This window comes from Ailuropoda melanoleuca, chromosome 1, assembly GCF_002007445.2.
Source record: "Ailuropoda melanoleuca isolate Jingjing chromosome 1, ASM200744v2, whole genome shotgun sequence".
Classification (NCBI taxonomy): Eukaryota; Metazoa; Chordata; class Mammalia; order Carnivora; family Ursidae; genus Ailuropoda; species Ailuropoda melanoleuca.
Window position 1 is genome coordinate 85203800 of NC_048218.1, and position 20219 is coordinate 85224018.

General features: G+C 39.6%; 1 long non-coding RNA gene across 1 annotated transcript in view; it reads right to left on the reverse strand.

The window, feature by feature from the left end:
* The window catches only part of LOC117802694, a 94477-nt gene extending 79075 nt beyond the window's left edge, over nt 1-15402 (reverse strand). The window contains exons 1-2 of the long non-coding RNA XR_004626155.1: nt 15259-15402; nt 10639-10799 (exon numbers count right to left, since the gene is read on the reverse strand). This is a non-coding gene — a long non-coding RNA (uncharacterized LOC117802694). The remainder of the gene's footprint in view (nt 1-10638; nt 10800-15258) is intronic.
* Nucleotides 15403-20219: the final 4817 nt, after the last annotated feature.

Genomic DNA, 20219 nt, shown 5'->3' on the forward strand with positions numbered 1-20219 from the left:
GAACTAATAAATGAGTGTTGCTATAAGCCGTTAAGTTTGTGGTAACCTGTTCCAGCAGCAATATAACACCAGTATATGGCTTCACTCTAAAATCAATCCATATCTGGGGGATAAGGCCAGGTACCAAGATTTTTCAAAAGTTTCTAAATCAGTGCTACTCAAACTCTAATGTACATAGGAATTAAAGCATCTTGTAAAAATGCAGATTCTGATTAGTAGATCTGGGTGAGATCTGACTTCAAAGAATTCCCAGGTGTGGGGCATCTGGGTGTCTCAGTCAGTTAACCATTGGCCTTTGGCTCAGCTCATGATTCCAAGGTCCTGGGGTGGAGCCCTGCATCAGCTCACTGCTCAGCAGGGAGTCTGCTTGTACCTCCACCTCTGCCCCTTCCCCCACCCCCGCTTGTGCTCTCTCACCTCTCTCTCTCTCTCAAATAAATAAAATCTTACACACACACACACACACACACACACACACACACACACACAAAGTAGCCCCAGGTGAATGCTAATGTTCCTGGTCAGGAGATCTTGCTGGGAGAAGGAAGGCCCTGGATGAGTCTATATTCACCAGTCTTCTCACTACTTTGTGGCTATCACATTTACAAATGCCCACAGTACAACCCCATGGCTCTGCATAATGTCGAGACTGAAACGTGGTGGCTTGGAGCAGTTATACAGAAAGTGAGGGCAGAGGGAGCACAGTACACCTTGATGGGTGTGGACCGACAATGAAAGCACAGCGTAGGAGTCTTAAAACTGAGCTTTGCCAGGGTGCAAGTAGAGATTCTAGTGTTTCAGTTCTTACCTGGATCGTAACACCACAGAAAGAGGCAGTGGAAAGAGTGGAGAATCTCACCCCCACAGGGCAACAAGAGACGATAAACTACGTTCTATTGATAATCAGCGGAAGACCTGAGAAATGGATGCAACCGGTAGGCAGTTTACAAACATAAGAGCCAACGGGAAATCCAGGTAACTTACCTTAGCAAACTGTGAGTTTGAATATGTTTCCTCATTTTTGAAAAAGAAAAATGTGGTGGGGGTATGATAATACACTAACAAAAGGGAAAAAGGAAGCCTCATGAAAACTAAGTAATAGAACTTATCTCTGAAGGTAATCTACTACAGGAACCTGGAGAAAGTGTAAGAATAGTATTTTGGATCCTTCCTGAGATATAAGTAGACATGGCATCTATTAAAAAAAAAAGAGAACAAATAAGGGGGAAAAACATGAAAGAAAAGACAGTAGAGTAACTTTTGAGGGCAATAGTGACTGGAAAGGAGCATGAAGGATACTTCTAGAGGCTGGTGATGTTCTGAATCTTGAACTTGGAGCTGGTTACACAGTTGTTTGTACAAAGTAAAAATCCATCAGGGTGCATTTTTTTGATACATATACTGTTCTGTACATACATTTGAGTGCAGTAACAGAATCTAAAGGGACAGAAATGACTAATGAACCCGCAGGGAAGAAAGGCAATAGAATACATGAAAGAAGGCTCAGGGTGGGAATGAAGAACTAAAACTGCAAAAGCAGAAATATAACCAGAAATGAAACACTGAATAGCAAAAATGACACACAGAAAGCTAATCAGTTGTGTAGGGTAACTAATTTGCATAGCTCTCAGAACGCAAAAGCAAATGAAAAGTCTATAAAAATTTTCAGAGGAAAGATGACATTTATAATGGAAAATAAAGATGCAGTTGAGAATCATAGGTTGCCCCATGGGAAAAAAATATTGAAAAATGGAGGCTTCAGTAGAAAGGACAGTCTGGAGCTGAAAATATATTTGCTTTTGCTGTTTTAAGAAAGCTACCTTTGTTTTTGTTCACGTAGAATTTATGAAAAGATCGGTCAAACAAGATATGCCCAAGAACAAAAATTTAAATACAATCATAACATTTAAAATCATGTAAGCATTTAAGAGAAAAAAATGTAATCCCATGAGGACAGAATATTTGTCTATTTAATTCCCCACAGAGTCCCCAGTGACAAGATAAAAGCCTGGCCCATACTAGTTGCTCAATGAATCTTTATTGAACATAGTTCAAAAAAAGAAAAATATATTTTCAAAACTGTTTATCATAAAAAAGGAAGAAAACTTCACATTTGCCTTCAGCAAAATAAACACAGAATAAAATAAAATAGGGGCGCCTGGGTGGCACAGCGGTTGGGCGTCTGCCTTCGGCTCAGGGCGTGATCCCGGCGTTATGGGATCGAGCCCCACATCAGGCTCCTCTGCTGTGAGCCTGCTTCTTCCTCTCCCACTCCCCCTGCTTGTGTTCCCTCTCTCGCTGGCTGTCTCTATCTCTGTCAAATAAATAAATAAAAAATCTTTAAAAAAAAAAAAAAAAAAAAAAAAAAAAAACTTTAAAAAAAAAAAAAAAAAAAAAAAGAATAAAATAAAATAATATGTACTCACATTTTAGGGAGAAAAACAAAGAATTTCACATGCAGTTAAGCTTCTCTTCATAGATGAAGACAATAGAGACATATTCAGATATAGAAAGACTCAGAAATAGATCAATTACCAACCGTTGTTGAAAGAAACAGTCTTTGACGGAGCATTCCAACTACTGAAAGTGATCAACAGAGAATCTAAGACTATGGGTATGTTTAAAAAGGCAGTGATGAGCATTCAAACATGTTAAACATAGAACTAGATCTAATGAAAACTTTTATAGTGAAAAAATAAATATCAAGAGATTGCTTAAAATAAAAGATAGTTAATGGAGAGTCATGTTTCACCCATGATTACCTGAGTTCAGTTACACAAACAGGCACGAAAAAGTGAAACAAGAGAATCATGGTAGGGAGGTTGGGATTGAAGATGGCGGAGGAGTAGGGGACCCCTTTTTCAGCCGGTCCCCTGAGTTGAGCTGGATAGGTACCAGACCAGCAGGGAATATCCACGGAATCAGCCTGAGACGCAGGAAGATACATCTGGATCTCTACAAATGAACATCTCCAGCGCTGAGTATCGAGGTACGAAGCGGGGAGCCGTGAAACCGCGCACAGATATCGGAAGCTAAACAGAAGGGGGAGGGAGCCGCCGTGTCAGGGCGCCGGGAAGCGGTAGCCACCTGCAAGGGGGAGCGGACAGACCGCGGACCCGCACGCTTGAGACAGCAGGCTGAGAAGGGAGCTCCGGGAGCGCACGCGGGACGGCTGGCGGTTGGCGGGCCACCTGCACGGGGGAGCAGGCGGACTCGCGGACGGCACCCGCGAGACAACAGACTTAGAACGCGAGCTCCAGGAGCGCGCGCGCAGGGCGGCTGGCGGGCCACCTGCACCGGGGAGCGGGCGGACCGCGGACCCGCACTCTGGAAACGGCAGACTGAGTCCGTGAGCCGGGAGCGTGCACCACCAAGCATCTCACGGAGCTCCGGAGCTCCGGTGTGCTCACTGGATCGAGGCTGAGACCGGGAGCTCCGGGAGCGTCCGCGGGGCGGCTGGCGGCTGGAGGGCCACCTGCACGGGGGAGCAGGCGGACTCGCGGTCAGCACCCGTGAGACACCAGACTGAGACGGGGAGCTCCGGGAGCCCGCGCGGGGCGGCTGGCGGCTGGCGGGGTTGGAAACACAAAGGACAGAGACGTGCCGGCCCTGGAAGTGAGGGCTGGGACGCCGGGTGTGGGGCGCACAGCCCGGGATGCTGCAGGGTTGAGCAGCACCAACAGAAACAGAGTTAAAGTGGCCAGAACATCAGTGGAGAACGATCCGCGATCCCTCTGTTCTGAGACAGAGGCTGAATTTCAGCCGCTGCTGCTCTCTCAGAAGAGGCATAGCAAACCGCCAGGGAAAGCCGCCAGAGAACAAAAGCCCGGAAATACCGGCTCACAGGGTGCCCATCCCCATCCCCCCTCGCAAGGGACACAGAGACTCTACCCAAACAGGGTTTTCTGAGTACCGGCAGGCAGGCCCCTCCCCCAGAAGGCAGGCTGAAAAATCAAGAAGCCCACAACCCGGAGCGCCTGAGTGGCGCAGTCACCAAGCACCTGTCTTCGGATTAGGGTGTGATCACAACGCTCCGTAAGGAGTCCTTCATCGGGCTTCTCCACCGGGAACCTGCTTCTTCCTCTCCCACTCCTCTGCTTGGGTTCCCTTTCTTGCTGACTGTCTCTCTCTCTCTCAAATAAATAAATAAACTCTTTAAGGAAGAAGCCCACATCCCTAAGATCTCTATAAAACAAGGGCGCACGGCCTGGGTCCCAGTCAACACTTGGGCTCTGGACAACCCTGCAATCTCTCTTCATCAGAATGACGAGAAGGAGAAGTCCCCCCCAGCAAAGAAAAGATAATGAGTCTGTGGCCTCTGCCACAGAATTGGCCTCGGCCACAGAATTAATACATATGGATGTATCCCAATTATCAGAAATGGAATTCAGAGCAACAATGGTCAAGATGATGAGTAAACTTGAAAAAAGCATCAGAGAAAGCGTTGCTGAGAATATAGAATCCCTAAGGGCAGAAATGAGAGCGAATCTGACAGAAATTAAAAACTCAGTGGGCCAAATACAGTCAAAACTAGAGGCTCTGACGGCCAGGGTCACCGAGGCAGAGGAACGCGTTAGCGAATTGGAGGATGGGTTAGTAGAAGAAAAAACGAAAATAGAAGCTGGTCTTAAAAAAATCCACGCCCACGAATGTAGATTACGGGAGATTACTGACTCTATGAAACGATCCAATGTCAGAATCATCGGCATCCCTGAAGGGGTGGAGAAAAACAGAGGTCTAGAAGAGATATTTGAACAAATTGTAGCTGAAAACTTCCCTAATCTAGCAAGGGAAACAAGCATTCGTGTCCAAGAGGCAGAGAGGACCCCATCCAAGCTCAACCAGGACAAACCTACGCCACGGCATGTCATAGTGCAATTCGCAAATATTAGATCCAAGGATACAGTATTGAAAGCGGCCAGGGCAAAGAAATTTCTCACGTACCAAGGCAAAGGTATCAGGATTACGTCAGACCTGTCTACAGAGACCTGGAATGAGAGAAAGGCTTGGGGGGGCATTTTTAAAGCTCTTTCAGAGAAAAACATGCAGCCAAGGATCCTTTATCCAGCAAAGCTGTCATTCAGAATTGATGGAGAAATAAAGACGTTCCAAAATCGCCAATCATTAACCAATTTCGTAACCACGAAACCAGCCCTACAGGAGATATTAAGGGGGGCTCTATAAAGGTAAAAAGGCCCCAAGAGTGATACAGAGCAGCAAGTCACAACCGATACAAAGACTTTAAAGAGAAATGGCATCATTAAAATCATATCTGTCAATAATCTCTATCAATCTAAATGGCTTAAACTCTCCCATAAAACGCCACAGGGTTGCAGATTGGATAAAAAGACATGACCCATCCATTTGCTGTCTACAAGAGACTCATTTTGAACCCAAAGATGCATTCAGACTTAGAGTAAGGGGATGGAGTACCATCTTCCACGCAAATGGACCTCAAAAGAAAGCTGGAGTAGCAATTCTCATATCAGATAGACTGGATTTTAAACTAGAGGCCATAGAGAGAGATACAGAAGGGCACTATATTATTCTTAAAGGAAGTATTCAACAAGTGGATATGACAATTATTAATATATATGCCCCCAACAGGGGAGCAGCAAGATACACAAGCCAACTCTTAACCAAAATAAAGAGACATATAGATAAGAACACAGTAATAGTAGGGGACCTCAACACCCCACTATCAGAAATAGACAGAACACCCTGGCAAAAACTAAGCAAAGAATCAAAGGCTTTGAATGCCATACTCGACGAGTTGGACCTCATAGATATATATAGAACACTACACCCCAGAACCAAAGAATACTCATTCTATTCAAATGCCCATGGAACATTCTCAAGAATAGATCATGCTCTGGGACACAAAACAGGTCTCAGCCAATACCAAAAGATTGAAATTATCCCCTGCATATTCTCAGACCACAACGCTCTGAAATTGGAACTCAACCACAAGGAAAAACCTGGAAGAAACTCAAACACTTGGAGGCTAAGAACCATCCTGCTCAAGAATGACTCGATAAACCAGGAAATCAAAAAACAAATTAAACAATTTATGGAGACCAACGAGAATGAATACACAACGGTCCAAAACCTATGGGATACTGCAAAGGCAGTCCTAAGGGGGAAATACATAGCCATCCAAGCCTCACTCAAAAGAATAGAAAAATCTAAAATGCAGTTTCTATATTCTCACCTCAAGAAACTGGAACAGCAACAGAGGGACAGGCCTAACCCACTGACAAGGAAGGAGTTGACCAAGATTAGAGCAGAAATCAATGAATTAGAGACCAGAACCACAGTAGAGCAGATCAACAGGACTAGAAGCTGGTTCTTTGAGAGAATCCATAAAATTGATAGACCACTGGCAAAACTTGTCCAAAAACAAAGAGAAAGGACTGAGATTATTAAAATTATGACTGAAAAGGGAGAGGTCACGACCAGCACCATTGAAATTGCAAGGATTATTAGAAACTTTTATCAACAGCTATATGCCAAAAAACTAAACAATCTGGAAGAGATGGAGGCCTTCCTGGAAACCTATAAACTACCAAGACTGAAACAGGAAGAAATAGATTTCTTAAATAGGCCAATTAACTATGAAGAAATTGAGTCAGTGATAAACAACCTTCCAAATAATAAAACTCCAGGCCCAGACGGTTTTCCTGGGGAATTCTACCAAACATTCAAAGAAGAAATAATACCTATTCTCCTAAAGCTATTTCAAAAAATAGAAACAGAAGGAAAGCTACCAAACTCATTCTATGAGGCTAATATTACCTTGATCCCCAAACCAGGCAAAGACCCCCTCAAAAAGGAGAATTACAGACCGATTTCTCTAATGAATATGGATGCCAAAATCCTCAACAAGATCCTTGCTAATAGAATCCAACAGTACATTAAAAGGATTATCCATCATGACCAAGTGGGATTCATACCTGGGATGCAAGCATGGTTCAACACTCGCAAATCAATCAATGTGATACATCATATCAACAAGAAAAGACTCAAGAACCATATGATCCTCTCAATTGATGCAGAAAAAGCATTTGACAAAATACAGCATCCTTTCCTGATTAAAACCCTTCAGAGTGTAGGAATAGAGGGTACATTTCTCAATCTCATAAAAGCCATCTATGAAAAGCCTACTGCAAGCATTATTCTCAATGGGGAAAAGCTGGAAGCCTTTCCCTTAAGATCAGGAACACGACAAGGATGCCCACTCTCGCCACTATTATTCAACATAGTACTAGAAGTCCTTGCAACAGCAATCAGAAGACAAAAAGGGATCAAAGGTATCCAAATCGGCAAAGAAGAAGTCAAACTGTCTCTCTTTGCAGATGACATGATACTCTATATGGAAAACCCAAAGGAATCCACTCCCAAACTATTAGAAGTTATAGAACAATTCAGTAAGGTGGCAGGATACAAAATCAATGCCCAGAAATCAGTTGCATTTCTATACACGAATAACGAGACTGAAGAAAGAGAAATTAGGGAATCCATCCCATTTACAATAACACCAAAAACCATGCGTTACCTTGGAATTAACTTAACCAGAGACGTAAAGGACCTATATGCTAGAAACTATAGATCACTTTTGAAAGATATTGAGGAAGACATAAAAAGATGGAAAAATATTCCATGCTCATGGATTGGAAGAATTAACATAGTTAAAATGTCCATACTACCCAGAGCAATCTACACTTTCAATGCTATCCCGATCAAAATACCGAGGACATTTTTCAAAGAACTGGAACAAATAGTCCTTAAATTTGTATGGAACCAGAAAAGGCCCCGAATCTCCAAGGAACTGTTGAAAAGGAAAAACAAAGCTGGGGGCATCACAATGCCGGATTTCGAGCTGTACTACAAAGCTGTGATCACAAAGACAGCATGGTACTGGCACAAAAACAGACACATCGACCAATGGAACAGAATAGAGAACCCAGAAATGGACCCTCGGCTCTTTGGGCAACTAATCTTTGATAAAGCAGGAAAAAACATCCGGTGGAAAAAAGACAGTCTCTTCAATAAATGGTGCTGGGAAAATTGGACAGCTACATGCAAAAGAATGAAACTTGACCACTCTCTCACACCATACACAAAAATAAACTCCAAATGGATGAAAGACCTCAATGTGAGACAGGAATCCATCAAAATTCTAGAGGAGAACATAGGCAACAACTTCTATGACATCGGCCAGAGCAACCTTTTTCACGACACATCTCCAAAGGCAAGAGAAATAAAAGATAAAATGAACTTATGGGACTTTATCAGGATAAAGAGCTTCTGCACAGCCAAGGAAACAGTCAAAAAAACTAAGAGACAGCCCACGGAATGGGAGAATATATTTGCAAAGGACACCACAGATAAAGGACTGGTATCCAAGATCTACAAAGAACTTCTCAAACTCAATACACGAGAAACAAATAAACAAATCATAAAATGGGCAGAAGATATGAACAGACACTTTTCCAATGAAGACATACAAATGGCTAACAGACACATGAAAAAATGTTCAAAATCATTAGCCATCAGGGAAATTCAAATCAAAACCACACTGAGATACCACCTTACGCCAGTTAGAATGGCAAAGATAGACAAGGCAAGAAACAACAATTGTTGGAGAGGATGTGGAGAAAGGGGATCCCTCCTACATTGTTGGTGGGAATGCAAGTTGGTACAGCCACTCTGGAAAACAGTGTGGAGGTCCCTTAAAAAGTTAAAAATTGAACTACCCTATGACCCAGCCATTGCACTACTGGGTGTTTACCCCAAAGATACAGACGTAGTAAAGAGAAGGGCCATATGCACCCCAATGTTCATAGCTGCATTGTCCACAATAGCCAAATCATGGAAGGAGCCGAGATGCCCTTCAACAGATGACTGGATTAAGAAGCTGTGGTCCATATATACAATGGAATATTACTCAGCTATCAGAAAGAACGAATTCTCAACATTTGCTGCAACATGGACGGCACTGGAGGAGATAATGCTAAGTGAAATAAGTCAAGCAGAGAAAGACAATTATCATATGATTTCTCTCATCTATGGAACATAAGAACTAGGATGATCGGTAGGGGAAGAAAGGGATAAAGAAAAGGGGGGTAATCAGAAGGGGGAATGAAACATGAGAGACTATGGACTATGAGAAACAAACTGAAGACTTCAGAGGGGAGGGGGTGGGGGAATGGGATAGACTGGTGATGGGTAGTAAGGAGGGCACGTATTGCATGGTGCACTGGGTGTTATACGCAACTAATGAAGCATCAAACTTTACAAGAATCAGGGGATGTACTGTATGGTGATTAACATAATATAATAAAATAAAATTAATTATAAAAAAAAAAAAAGAGAATCATGGTAGAGAAATGAGAGAGGGTAAGAAAATTCAAGTGGAATAAACTTCCTATTTTAATTATGTAATATTCTATATTATAAAAATATAGAATATTTGTAATACCCAAAGGTGGCTTCTATCATAATTATAAAACATAGAGCTTGTAGTCGAAATCACAGAAGAAAGTAAAAGCAAACAAAATATGTCACATATAAAAAGAAAATAATAGAGGAAATTGACAGCATTTGAAAAGATGGACAGATTAAGATCGACATATCAGATATGATAATAATTGTGAGTAGTCTGAGCCACCCCCAGAAAAGACAGAACTCTTCATAGGGGCAAAAGTAAAAGCAAACCATCCCCCTTCTTAACAAAACAAAGCGTGAGAATTAATGTCAGAAAAGAGAGGAAAGGATATTTACCAACAACACAGAGAAAAGAAGAAAACGGTTGGGAGATACTAATTCATAAAACATACAATTCATTAAATTTGAGAACAGCTATTGATAAAAAGTAACCATGAATATTTTAGAAGCAAATAAAATAGCCAATTTTAAAATTTAGAAACTCAAGAATATGTTGACAAGAAACAATTAGACCACACATTAAGTTAAAAATAAAGTAAGATGAATTTCAGTTAACTTTGTACAACACAAATGAAACTCTGGCCCAGTTTCATGGCCCATGAAAAATGTACGATTCCTTGTTACCTGGTTCCTAAAGCTAATCTCCCAATTCTGGCTGATGGGCTGCCTGGAAACACGTTGTTACTCCGTCACACCGGGCTTTGACATTTATTTAGAACCTTCTCCAGTGCGTATTAACTGGAAGCAAGGCGAATTTGCTACTCCCTTTTAATAACCGGATACTCATCCTAGTTTTTACCTACCATTTATACCTATGGGGCTTTCCTTAGAAAAGGGTCAACTAGGCCTTTTCTTCCCTAGTGGCCCATGCACTGAACTTCAGTATGTCTCAGGCCTGCGTCTGCCTCTATTCTGGTCAAGACACAAGAGGCTGGAGTTGTAGATTTATCAAAAGCAGATTTTTGAAAGATAGGAAGAGCCAGCACAAAGGTAAGTGTAAAGAGGTGCAATGGTCCCAGAAAGTATGATTAAGAGGACACTAGAATTGCCAAAGATACATTTATAACAATCAACTTACTTCCCACTGAATAAGCCACAACCCCTGCCCTCAAGTGACTTCTAGAAAGGGAGCAAAAACACTTAACCTTATCATTTAAAGTTTATAAAGTATTCTTGCGTGCATGATCTCACCTTTCATAATAGTCCAGTCAGGTGGGTCAAAAGCTATTGCTGTTCCCATTTTACGGATGAGGAAAACTGAGGCACATGATGGCTGACTTATGATCACAGCAAAGGCAGAATTAGGAACTAGATCCAGGTCTTCCAAATCCAAACGCAACATCCTTTTGATTCTTTTGAAAAAACAAAAAACTTGATTAATCCATGACTCTATGGATTAGACTGACAAAAGACAGATTAATTAGAGAAAAACAAACAGAAGTTTATTAATATGTGCATCTCACATATACATGGGAACGCAGTGATGAACAGCTTACAGGGGTGCTTAGAACACGGGCTTATGTGGCATCTTAACTAAGAACACATTTTTAGGGAAGTGAGAAGACTAAGGAAAAGGACTTTGAGCTTCAGAGGGTGGCAAATTGTGGGAGAACAAATATTCTGGAGAAGGAACGGCAGATAAAGGCTAGTTTTAGTAAGGTTCATTATGTAGATTCCTCACAATGTCTTTGGGCTAATAAGGGCCTTAGAGTTGCCTTTGGTGATTAATTTTGGTCTTTTCTGGTAGAGAGGGAAATGGAGGCACCTTTAGGAATCTATGTCCTGCTTTTTAGGCAAATGGAGGGAGGAGAGCTTTTCCTGTATCTGAGTCTTTTCAATTACTTTCACCTCATTAACATCCTTATGCCGGCTGGCCTACGTGGGGGCGTATTTGGGCATACGTATTTGGGCTACCCCTCCCTTTCATGCTGCCTCTTAAAAAGTAACTCAGGTGCACTGGTTGCCTGCTTAGTTCCTCCTAGGCTTGCATTCCTGGGAATTGACATTTGGAGAGAATTCAGCGGGTGTGCCCCAGACTATGGCTATAGTAGTAACAGGTCACAGACTCTTAGCTTTGTGACAGCTCAAGTCCACGACAGGCGCAATAGCATGAAATAATTCCTTCAATCTCTTAGAATAAAGAGCATTGCCCTGAACTTTGGGGACCGCAAGGGATCCCACGGAGATACGGTCCAGCTTAGGACCAGTCTGCAGGCCTCTGGAGTGGCAGAACAAACAGCTCCCACCTGCCTCTCTTTCGGCTGCGAAGACTAGCGCTGCCTGATCTCGCGTCTTACGGGCATGACGGCAAAATTCACTTCAGGTTCCGATCCCGTCTCACCCCCTGCCTTCCGGGGCTCATGTGAAGACTGATGCACAGTGCGCATTTGGATTCTGTGTAATTCTTAACTTTTCCCAAATAGGAACATTATTAGAAATTTTAAATAATTATATGTACTGGTGACTGAGCCACCCCGCGAGTCCGCAGTATTTAAGAACGTGGAAATGACACGTCTCTTGGAGATCTGATTCCCAATTAAGATCAGTCAGTTCTCTTCAGCGCTGACTCATTTGTAAATATAACCAGAAGTGAAAACTGTTTAATTAGGAGTTTGAAGTTGTAGAAAAGAGAGAAAAACTTGAAAGAGATGAGCTCCAGCCAGGATTTTGAACCCAAATCGTGAACTCACGGTGCCAAGCACCTGGGAGAATAATTAACTGCCTTTAATCTTTCTTTTCAGGATGTTGATACCTTAATGGACCTTAAACAGAGAAGGTTTAAAAAAATTTTTTTTGTTTCCTCTTCTAGAACTCTTTAAAATAATAGAGAAGTTCAGCCTTTATTTAAAGGGCCAGGGAGCCTTTTGAAATAGGTAAGATATCATTATATTCTTTATTTTTAATCCCTAAGTAAAGCAAATTGCCTAATTAATAATTTTCAGTCAAAGATCAGTTTATGTGACCTATTTATAAGCTATTTATAAGCATGGTGGAACTAATAAAATATACTATAAAAGGTGTGTTTCCAAACTACAATCTTCATTATCTGTAAAAAGAAACATTGATTATTGGATGTGATTCTCTCATCCCATGTATTCAAAATAATGTGATTCTCTCATCCCATGTATTCAAAATAAATATACATGTAACTGCCAAAAGAATATGGTCTAGTAGGAGCAGGTGGAAGATAGAACAATCCTGCTTTTCTATTAAAGGCAGCTGCTGCTGAAAAGGAGAAGTGATTATCCCATACTTCCTGTGACAAGTATATGCAATTGACAAGTCTACAGAGTCAAAATAATTTTGTGAATGTTCTTTTCCTTTTGTTCTCTGTGACTGGACTTAGATCCAGGTGAGCGAGAGGCTCCCCTCCAAAGCCACCTTAGGGAGCCCTGTGATTTCCTAAAGTACAACACAGGCACACCAACCTTTAACCCCTCTTTGCACTAAGACCACTCTGGCCCTAGGGAAGTGCTTCTCTTTCTCTCTTCCCCATAGTCTCAAAACAGAAAGCTATCAGGCCTGCATTCCATGAAAAATTACTGTGCTGCAGACACAGGGGACAGATCTGGCTTCAGGGCCCCAGGAGGAGTCCGTGGTGGCAGGACTCAAGGCAAATCCATCCCTCTCCTCAGAGGGCATGCATACCAGAGGGTCTTGTGTGATGAAGAATTAGTTTCAATTAGTGACAAATGTCCATTTTTTAGCCTCTCTTTGTGTTCCAAATCATGTTTCTGAAATTATTGATGAATCACCATCGTATCTGCAACAGGTATCCAGTGGCTGAAAAGCCACCAATCTTGCAATATTAGACAATTTATGTTATTCTAAATTTGTATATATATGCACATATAAATGGAAATACTGATTCTTTAAATTGGCAAGTAAGATTGCTAATAGTTGTATTTTTATGAAAGTATGTTAAAAGATTAAATTTTATTATTTGTTAAATTTTACAATTCAGGTGTTAAAACAGTTTTGACTTAAAATTCTAATATATGTTAAATATGATTTATATTTTGGCTCTAATTTTAATAGTGATTTAAAATATTTTATTGGAAAGAATTATGAGAACACAAAAATCTTTTAAATTTTCATTTTCTTGCATTTGCTTTAATTTACATTTTGAAGAAAATTTATTCATATTCTATATACTTCAAATGAAACTGTATTATTCCTTTCTACCTTCAGACCAATGTGAATAATACACCAAATCATGGTTGAAATAGAAAATACCTTGGAATTGAGAAAAGAAAAATCCTGTAAAGGAAAAATTTAGACTCCCAAAGAAATGATCTGCTTAACTTTTTAAGAACCTTGTAAACATGAACCACATGACATATTTGAGAAGGACATTATAAAATATTTTTTTTATCTAAAAAATCATGGATCACAACAATGACAATGAGCAAGGAAATTGTTCTCATCAAAAACAAAATTTGAAGGGATCGGTTTCTTCAATAAATGAAAATTTTAATTGATGATCAAAGCAGTGAGAATTTAAAATAAAGGATTACTCATATAAAATTCCCAACTCAGAAGCAACAAATGCAACTCTGGCCTGCCCAATAAAATAAATTATATTCATGAAATCAGAAAATTAAATAAAAATACAAAACTTGGAAGCTTTACTATGTTTATTAAAAAATTAGCCTGGTAAATTATCATCATGTCCTTCCGATAGTGGAACATTTTCTAGAAAAACACAATTTGATTCAAATCATTCATTATGATTTTCTGCTGGAGAAGTATTGCAGAAAATTTTGTTGGATGTCACAATTAGTTCAAATGGAAAAAGAGGCTATAAAAATTGCCCTTTCTAAGTTTAAAGACAAAGTATTTTGCTATTACTCTTATGTGTTTCACAACCAATCTTCCAGATCAGTTTTGACCAATGTAATGTTTGTGATTGAGCATTCACTTAACGCATGCGTGCGTGCACACACACACACACGCTAGACATAAAACATTTGCTCTCACAAAAGTAAACATGCAATTATTAGAACCAAAACTATTTGAATAAATAACGAACAATAGGTAGTTTTAAAATAAAGACAAATAGATGCTAATATAGAACACTGGAAGGATGTTTTGTGGCACATTTATTTTGTGGCCCTATTATCACAATATGACATAAAATAGTGGAACATTTCTAGATTTTGTAGAAGGTATTCTAAATGGTGATACTAGAATGATCAAACAGGTAAAACAAATTTTTAAATATTGTTATAAAAGTTACTACTTAGGATTGACTACTTAAATACTCTTTTTTTTTAAATTTCTTTTTTTATTTAATTACTCGACAGAGATAGAGACAGCCAGCGAGAGAGGGAACACAAGCAGGGGGAGTGGGAGAGGAAGAAGCAGGCTCATAGCAGAAGAGCCTGATGTGGGACTCGATCCCATAACGGCGGGGTCACGCCCTGAGCCGAAGGCAGATGCTTAACCTCTGTGCCACCCAGGCGCCCCTACTTAAATACTCTTAATTAAGAATTGGAAGGGGCGCCTGGGTGGCACAGCGGTTGGGCGTCTGCCTTCGGCTCAGGGCGTGATCCCGGCGTTATGGGATCGAGCCCCACATCAGGCTCCTCTGTTGTGAGCCTGCTTCTTCCTCTCCCACTCCCCCTGCTTGTGTTCCCTCTCTCGCTGGCTGTCTCTGTCTCTGTCAAATAAAAAATGAATAAAATCTTTAAAAAAAAAAAAAAAAAAAAAGAATTGGCAATGCCTATTAATGGAAATGGCTGTTTGACTGTTTTTTTTTTTTTCTTTCCTAGGACTGGCTTTGTGAGTTATGAAAGTTAAGATACATACCTTTAAGACATATGATACAGTAAGAAAATAACAAGCTGGGATGCCTGGGTGGCTGAGTTGGTTAAGCATCTGCCTTCGGCTGGGGTCATGATCTGGGGGTCCTGGGATCAATTTCTGCCTTGTGCTCATTGCTCAGCGGGGAGCCTGCTTCTCCCTCTGCCTGCCACTCCCCCTGCATGTGCTCTCTCTCTCTGACAAATAAATAAATAAAATCTTAAAAAAATAGAAAATAACAAGGCATTATTCATAGTTTAATTATATAATTACACTATTTATTATAACTATAAAATGCATTTTATGGAGTTAGAAATCAGTATATAGGACTTTATAGTGTATTTATCATACCTGGAGGAAAAAACCCAGAATATTCAGTTCTCTATTTTAAAAGATACCTTATCAATTCACAGTAAATCTATAAAAATAACCTTTGAACATACAAACAAATGTTCAGCTTCATTCCTGAGAAGGAATGCAAATTAAAACTACACTAAGATGCCATCTCTCACCTGTCAAATTGGTAAAAACTGAAAAGAAGAACACTATTCTTTTGCAAGGATTCAGAGACATGGGCACTTTTATATATTGCTGGTGGGAAAAAAAATTAGCACAACTATTATGATATAAAAGTTAGCAATACCTAAAGTAACTACATGTGTTTACATTTTGACCCAGTGATCCTGCTTCCCGGAATTTTTGCTAAAGATACACCCGAATAATATGAAAATGCATATATACAAGATCATCGATTGTCGTTGAAAAATACTGGAAACAACCTGAATGCCCATCCATAAGATCGTTGTTGAACAGACGATGCAATATCCACACAGTAAACATTCTTATTTAAAAAGGATGAGGAAGATATTTATGAACTACTGTGGAGTGATTTTCAGGATATTGTTAAGCACAGCATTGTGTCAGGCAGTTAATAATGATGTTTGTGGTAGGTTAAAGCTTTTTAAAAATGTATAATTTGGGGGCACCTGGGTGGCACAGTGGTGGGGCGCCTGCCTTTGGCTCAGGACGTGATCCTGGCGTTATGGGATTGAGCCCCACATCAACCTGCTTCTTTCTCTCCCACTCCCCCTGCTTGTGCTCCCTCTCTCGCTGGCTGTCTCTATCTCTGTCAAGTAAATAAATAAAATCTTAAAAAAATAAAAATGAAAAAAATAAAAATGTATAATTTGTTGTGATTACTTTTCACATGCTTGGTAAATTATCTTTTTTAAAACTTATTTTGTCTTTATGACATGTTAATAAAACATGTATTGGCTTTTATTTGATTTTTTCTGATAGGTTTTCCACCAAAACTACCCTAAAGCATTTTTCTAAAGCAGCAGTTCCCGACTTGGCTGAGTATCACAACAGCTGTGGACCTTTAAGAAAACAGAGATTTCTAAAAGAAAGAAAGAAATAGAGAAAGAGAAAGAAAGAATAGAAAGAAAAAGAAGAAAATGAAAGAAAAGAGAAGGAAGGAAGGAAGGAAGGAAGGAAGGAAGGAAGGAAGGAAGGAAGGAAGGAAGGAAGAAAAGAAAATAGAGATTTCTCGGCCACACTCAAGTCTGGGTGCTTTCCAAAAATCTCTTCTGCAAAGCCCTGTGGCTGATTCTGAGCATCAAGCATCAAGACCAAGTTTAGGAAGCTCCGCTGAGAGTATGTATGCAAAACAGGAAAAGAATAAATTCTTTTTGCTCCGTAGTTTTTGTTTAGAAGCTTGTGGAATTATCAATCATTTCATAATCAGGGTTTAACTATTTGGCCAAAAGTGCTTCATCCTGAAATTGGGGGATTTTAAGGACAGACTAACAGCAGTGAAGAATTCTGCTTGTCTCATGCAGAAATTTAGTGGGGTGCTGCCTGCACTTGAAGCCAGTCCACAGAAATGGATTCCAGATCCTAATACCTCCATGGCTTGTGAGTCAGCAAGGCTGTTAATGTCAGTATCTGGTTTCTCTTCGGTAAAATGTGTACAGTTTGGTCTTTTTCACATAGCACTGAGAATCGGTGAAGATACACAGAGAAAATATTCTTAGAACCTAGTCAGTATTCTAGTCCTGAACATAATTCTCATTCTGCATTTAAAGCCTAATTGTATCTCTCTTCATTATCACTTTTAAAAGTTTAATTCTATATTTAGGTTACACCATTTTTATATATTTGTATGTATGTATGTATGTATGTATCTCTCTCCTACCTACCTACCTATCATCTTTTCTATCCATCCGTCCATCCATCCATCCATCCCATCATATTTCCTGTAAATTAAAACGAAGCATGAACTTTGGTTATTTGGGAATACTGTTTGCCTTTATTAAAGCCAGTGTCAGCATCAGGTGACTCACAGAGGATTCGAAGTGGAATCACAGACTAACCACCTAAGGCAATATGGAAGTAACTCTCCCGAGGATAAACGGGAGCGCCACACTTCTTTGAAAGGCAGATGAGTAATTATGTTCCATATGATCTAATATAAACATTTACATCTGCTAAACATATATCTTTCATAAATCCTGGCAGAACCAAATACAATTCACAAACAGTTATATTATTATATAATTGCCTTATTTTCTGATGCATATTGTGTGCTATTATTTCAGAAAACATACAAGTAAAATCATATTTATCTTAGATAAATACATCCTGCATATTTTCAATAAAGTGATAGAAGTCACCATAATAATTTTAAAACCACATATGGTTGAGAAAAATGCCAAAGGGGGAAAATTAATTTTGATTTTGATGGTGTGTTTCCCGAGCTGGAACAGAATCCTGATTTGCTGGTGGAATTCACACCTCTTCATTACTGCTATTAGCAATTCTTTATCTATTTCTGGAGTCCATAAAAGCTTAGTGTATCAGGGAGATGCCAAATTCATATGTAATTCCTGATGCAGTGTTATGAAAGTGATTTATTAATAAGCAATTTTCAGGCCTCCATGATAAAGTGTGGAGTCCAATTCACAGAAGGCAGTTCTCAATCTTTTCTTTTTCTTTTCAATCTCTTATTTTAAATATCTTCAAAGTAAAATCATGACTACTATAATTCTGGAGCACATTTCAAGTTGGGAACATCATGTTAACTTACTTACCATGCAATCATATCCTCTATTCTGGTTTGTGGACAGGTGGCTTTCACACTTTTTGATTGAAAACTACAAGAAAGACATTTTATGTCCTGACATAGTACACAGACCATCCTCCACAGCAACAAACACACACATATGGGGTGAGATCTTGCAGAAGCCTAACTTTACCCTTGATAAAATGATCAAGAATTTTTCGAATGGAAAACTAGTCTTAGAGTACATGTTTATAGATATGGACATTGAGGACAGAGAAAGGCACTTTTCCAGAAGAGACAAAAAAATAGAAGTAAAACGCACAAGGTCTAATGCTGGTTCTCCTACTTCTTTGTAGTCATAGTCCAGGTCTTCTCTTATTTGAAAAAAAAAAAAAAGAAAAGCTACTGTATTAGTCCATTTGGGGTGTTATAACAAAATGCCAGGTGGTTTACAAACAACAGAAATTTACTTCCCATAGTTCCGGAGACCAGGAGACCAAAATCACGGTGCTGAAGGATTTGACGTCTGGTGAGCATCAGCTTTCTAAACCAAATCTTTTCTCCCTAACATCATATGGTGGAGGGGGTAATGGAGCTCTCCAGAGTCTCTTATCAAGGCACAAATCCCATTCACGAGGGCTCTGCCCTCATGACCTAATAACCTTCCAGAAGCCCCACCTTCAAATATTATTGACATTATATTTGGGATTAAGACTGAACATAGGAATTTGGGGGGATGCAACTGTTCGGTCCAAGGAACTTACCTTTTTGTTTTTTTTCTTTACCTTTTGTATATCAAGACCTTTACAATGTCCCAATTAGGATTGACAATTTCATTTTATTGATGAAGAAATAAAGGCTCAGAGATGTTAACACCTTGCCCAATGTCACACAGCCCGTAATTGGTCAAAACTATGTCTACTTGGCTCCAAAACGAATACTACCCTGCTTTTCTGCACAATTTCATTCTATTCTTCCATAGCACAGTAGAGTTGACCTCATTATTGTCCCTTTAAAAATAAGAAAAGAACCTCAGGGAGATGACTTTATGAAGGTCACACAGAAAGCCTTCCACGTTTTGATTTGATTTGCATCCATAAAATAGAGCTATTTCACCTCTGAGAAATATATTGAAGAAACCAAATAAAATTGAATGTCATAAATATAATGTGAGGAGTAAAATCTTGATTAATAAGAAAGTGCCAGGCAGCTATGGCTAATTGAAGGTTAACTAGAGGCTTCTTTTTGTTTTAACCTTTAATGGTAAAAATCCTTTCAAAATAGATGGAGCCACATTCTGGTTCATATAAGTTTAGTGTAATGAACACAATTAAATCTTGCTTTGTTTTTTTTCCAACTTCTGTATATCCTTACAGATTTAGATCATATAGGAAAATTGATTTACATTTTCATGGAGGACAGGAAAAAAATTAAATGTGGGTCTTTTGATCAAGTGGATAGTAGGATCTCATATAATCTCTTTCCTTAAAATAAAACAAAAACATGTCCAGGTCTGGTTGTTTCATTTTGTTTCTTTGAGACTGATTCAAGGAACTTGGTCTGTAGAAGACGACACAATTGAACAATACTTTAGGTCCTTCCCCCTCCAAATGGAGTTTTAGGTTGAGGTATTATTACCACTTTTTTTTTTTGCTTATGTAGAGTATTCCTTTATATCAAGGAAAATATGTTTTTATGGGATTGTTTGGAGAAAATAAAATCTGTAAACTTATTCATTAGGAAGAATATTAAAAGTGCAGTTTTCCCACAGAAAACCGGTAAAATCCCCACTCTGAACAGTTGACCTTGATCCCCCTTTGCCAAGACTGCCACCTATCAACCTTCCCTTTATGTACCATTTACCACCTTCCCTACTCTCACTGACAGATATTTGTTGAAACAG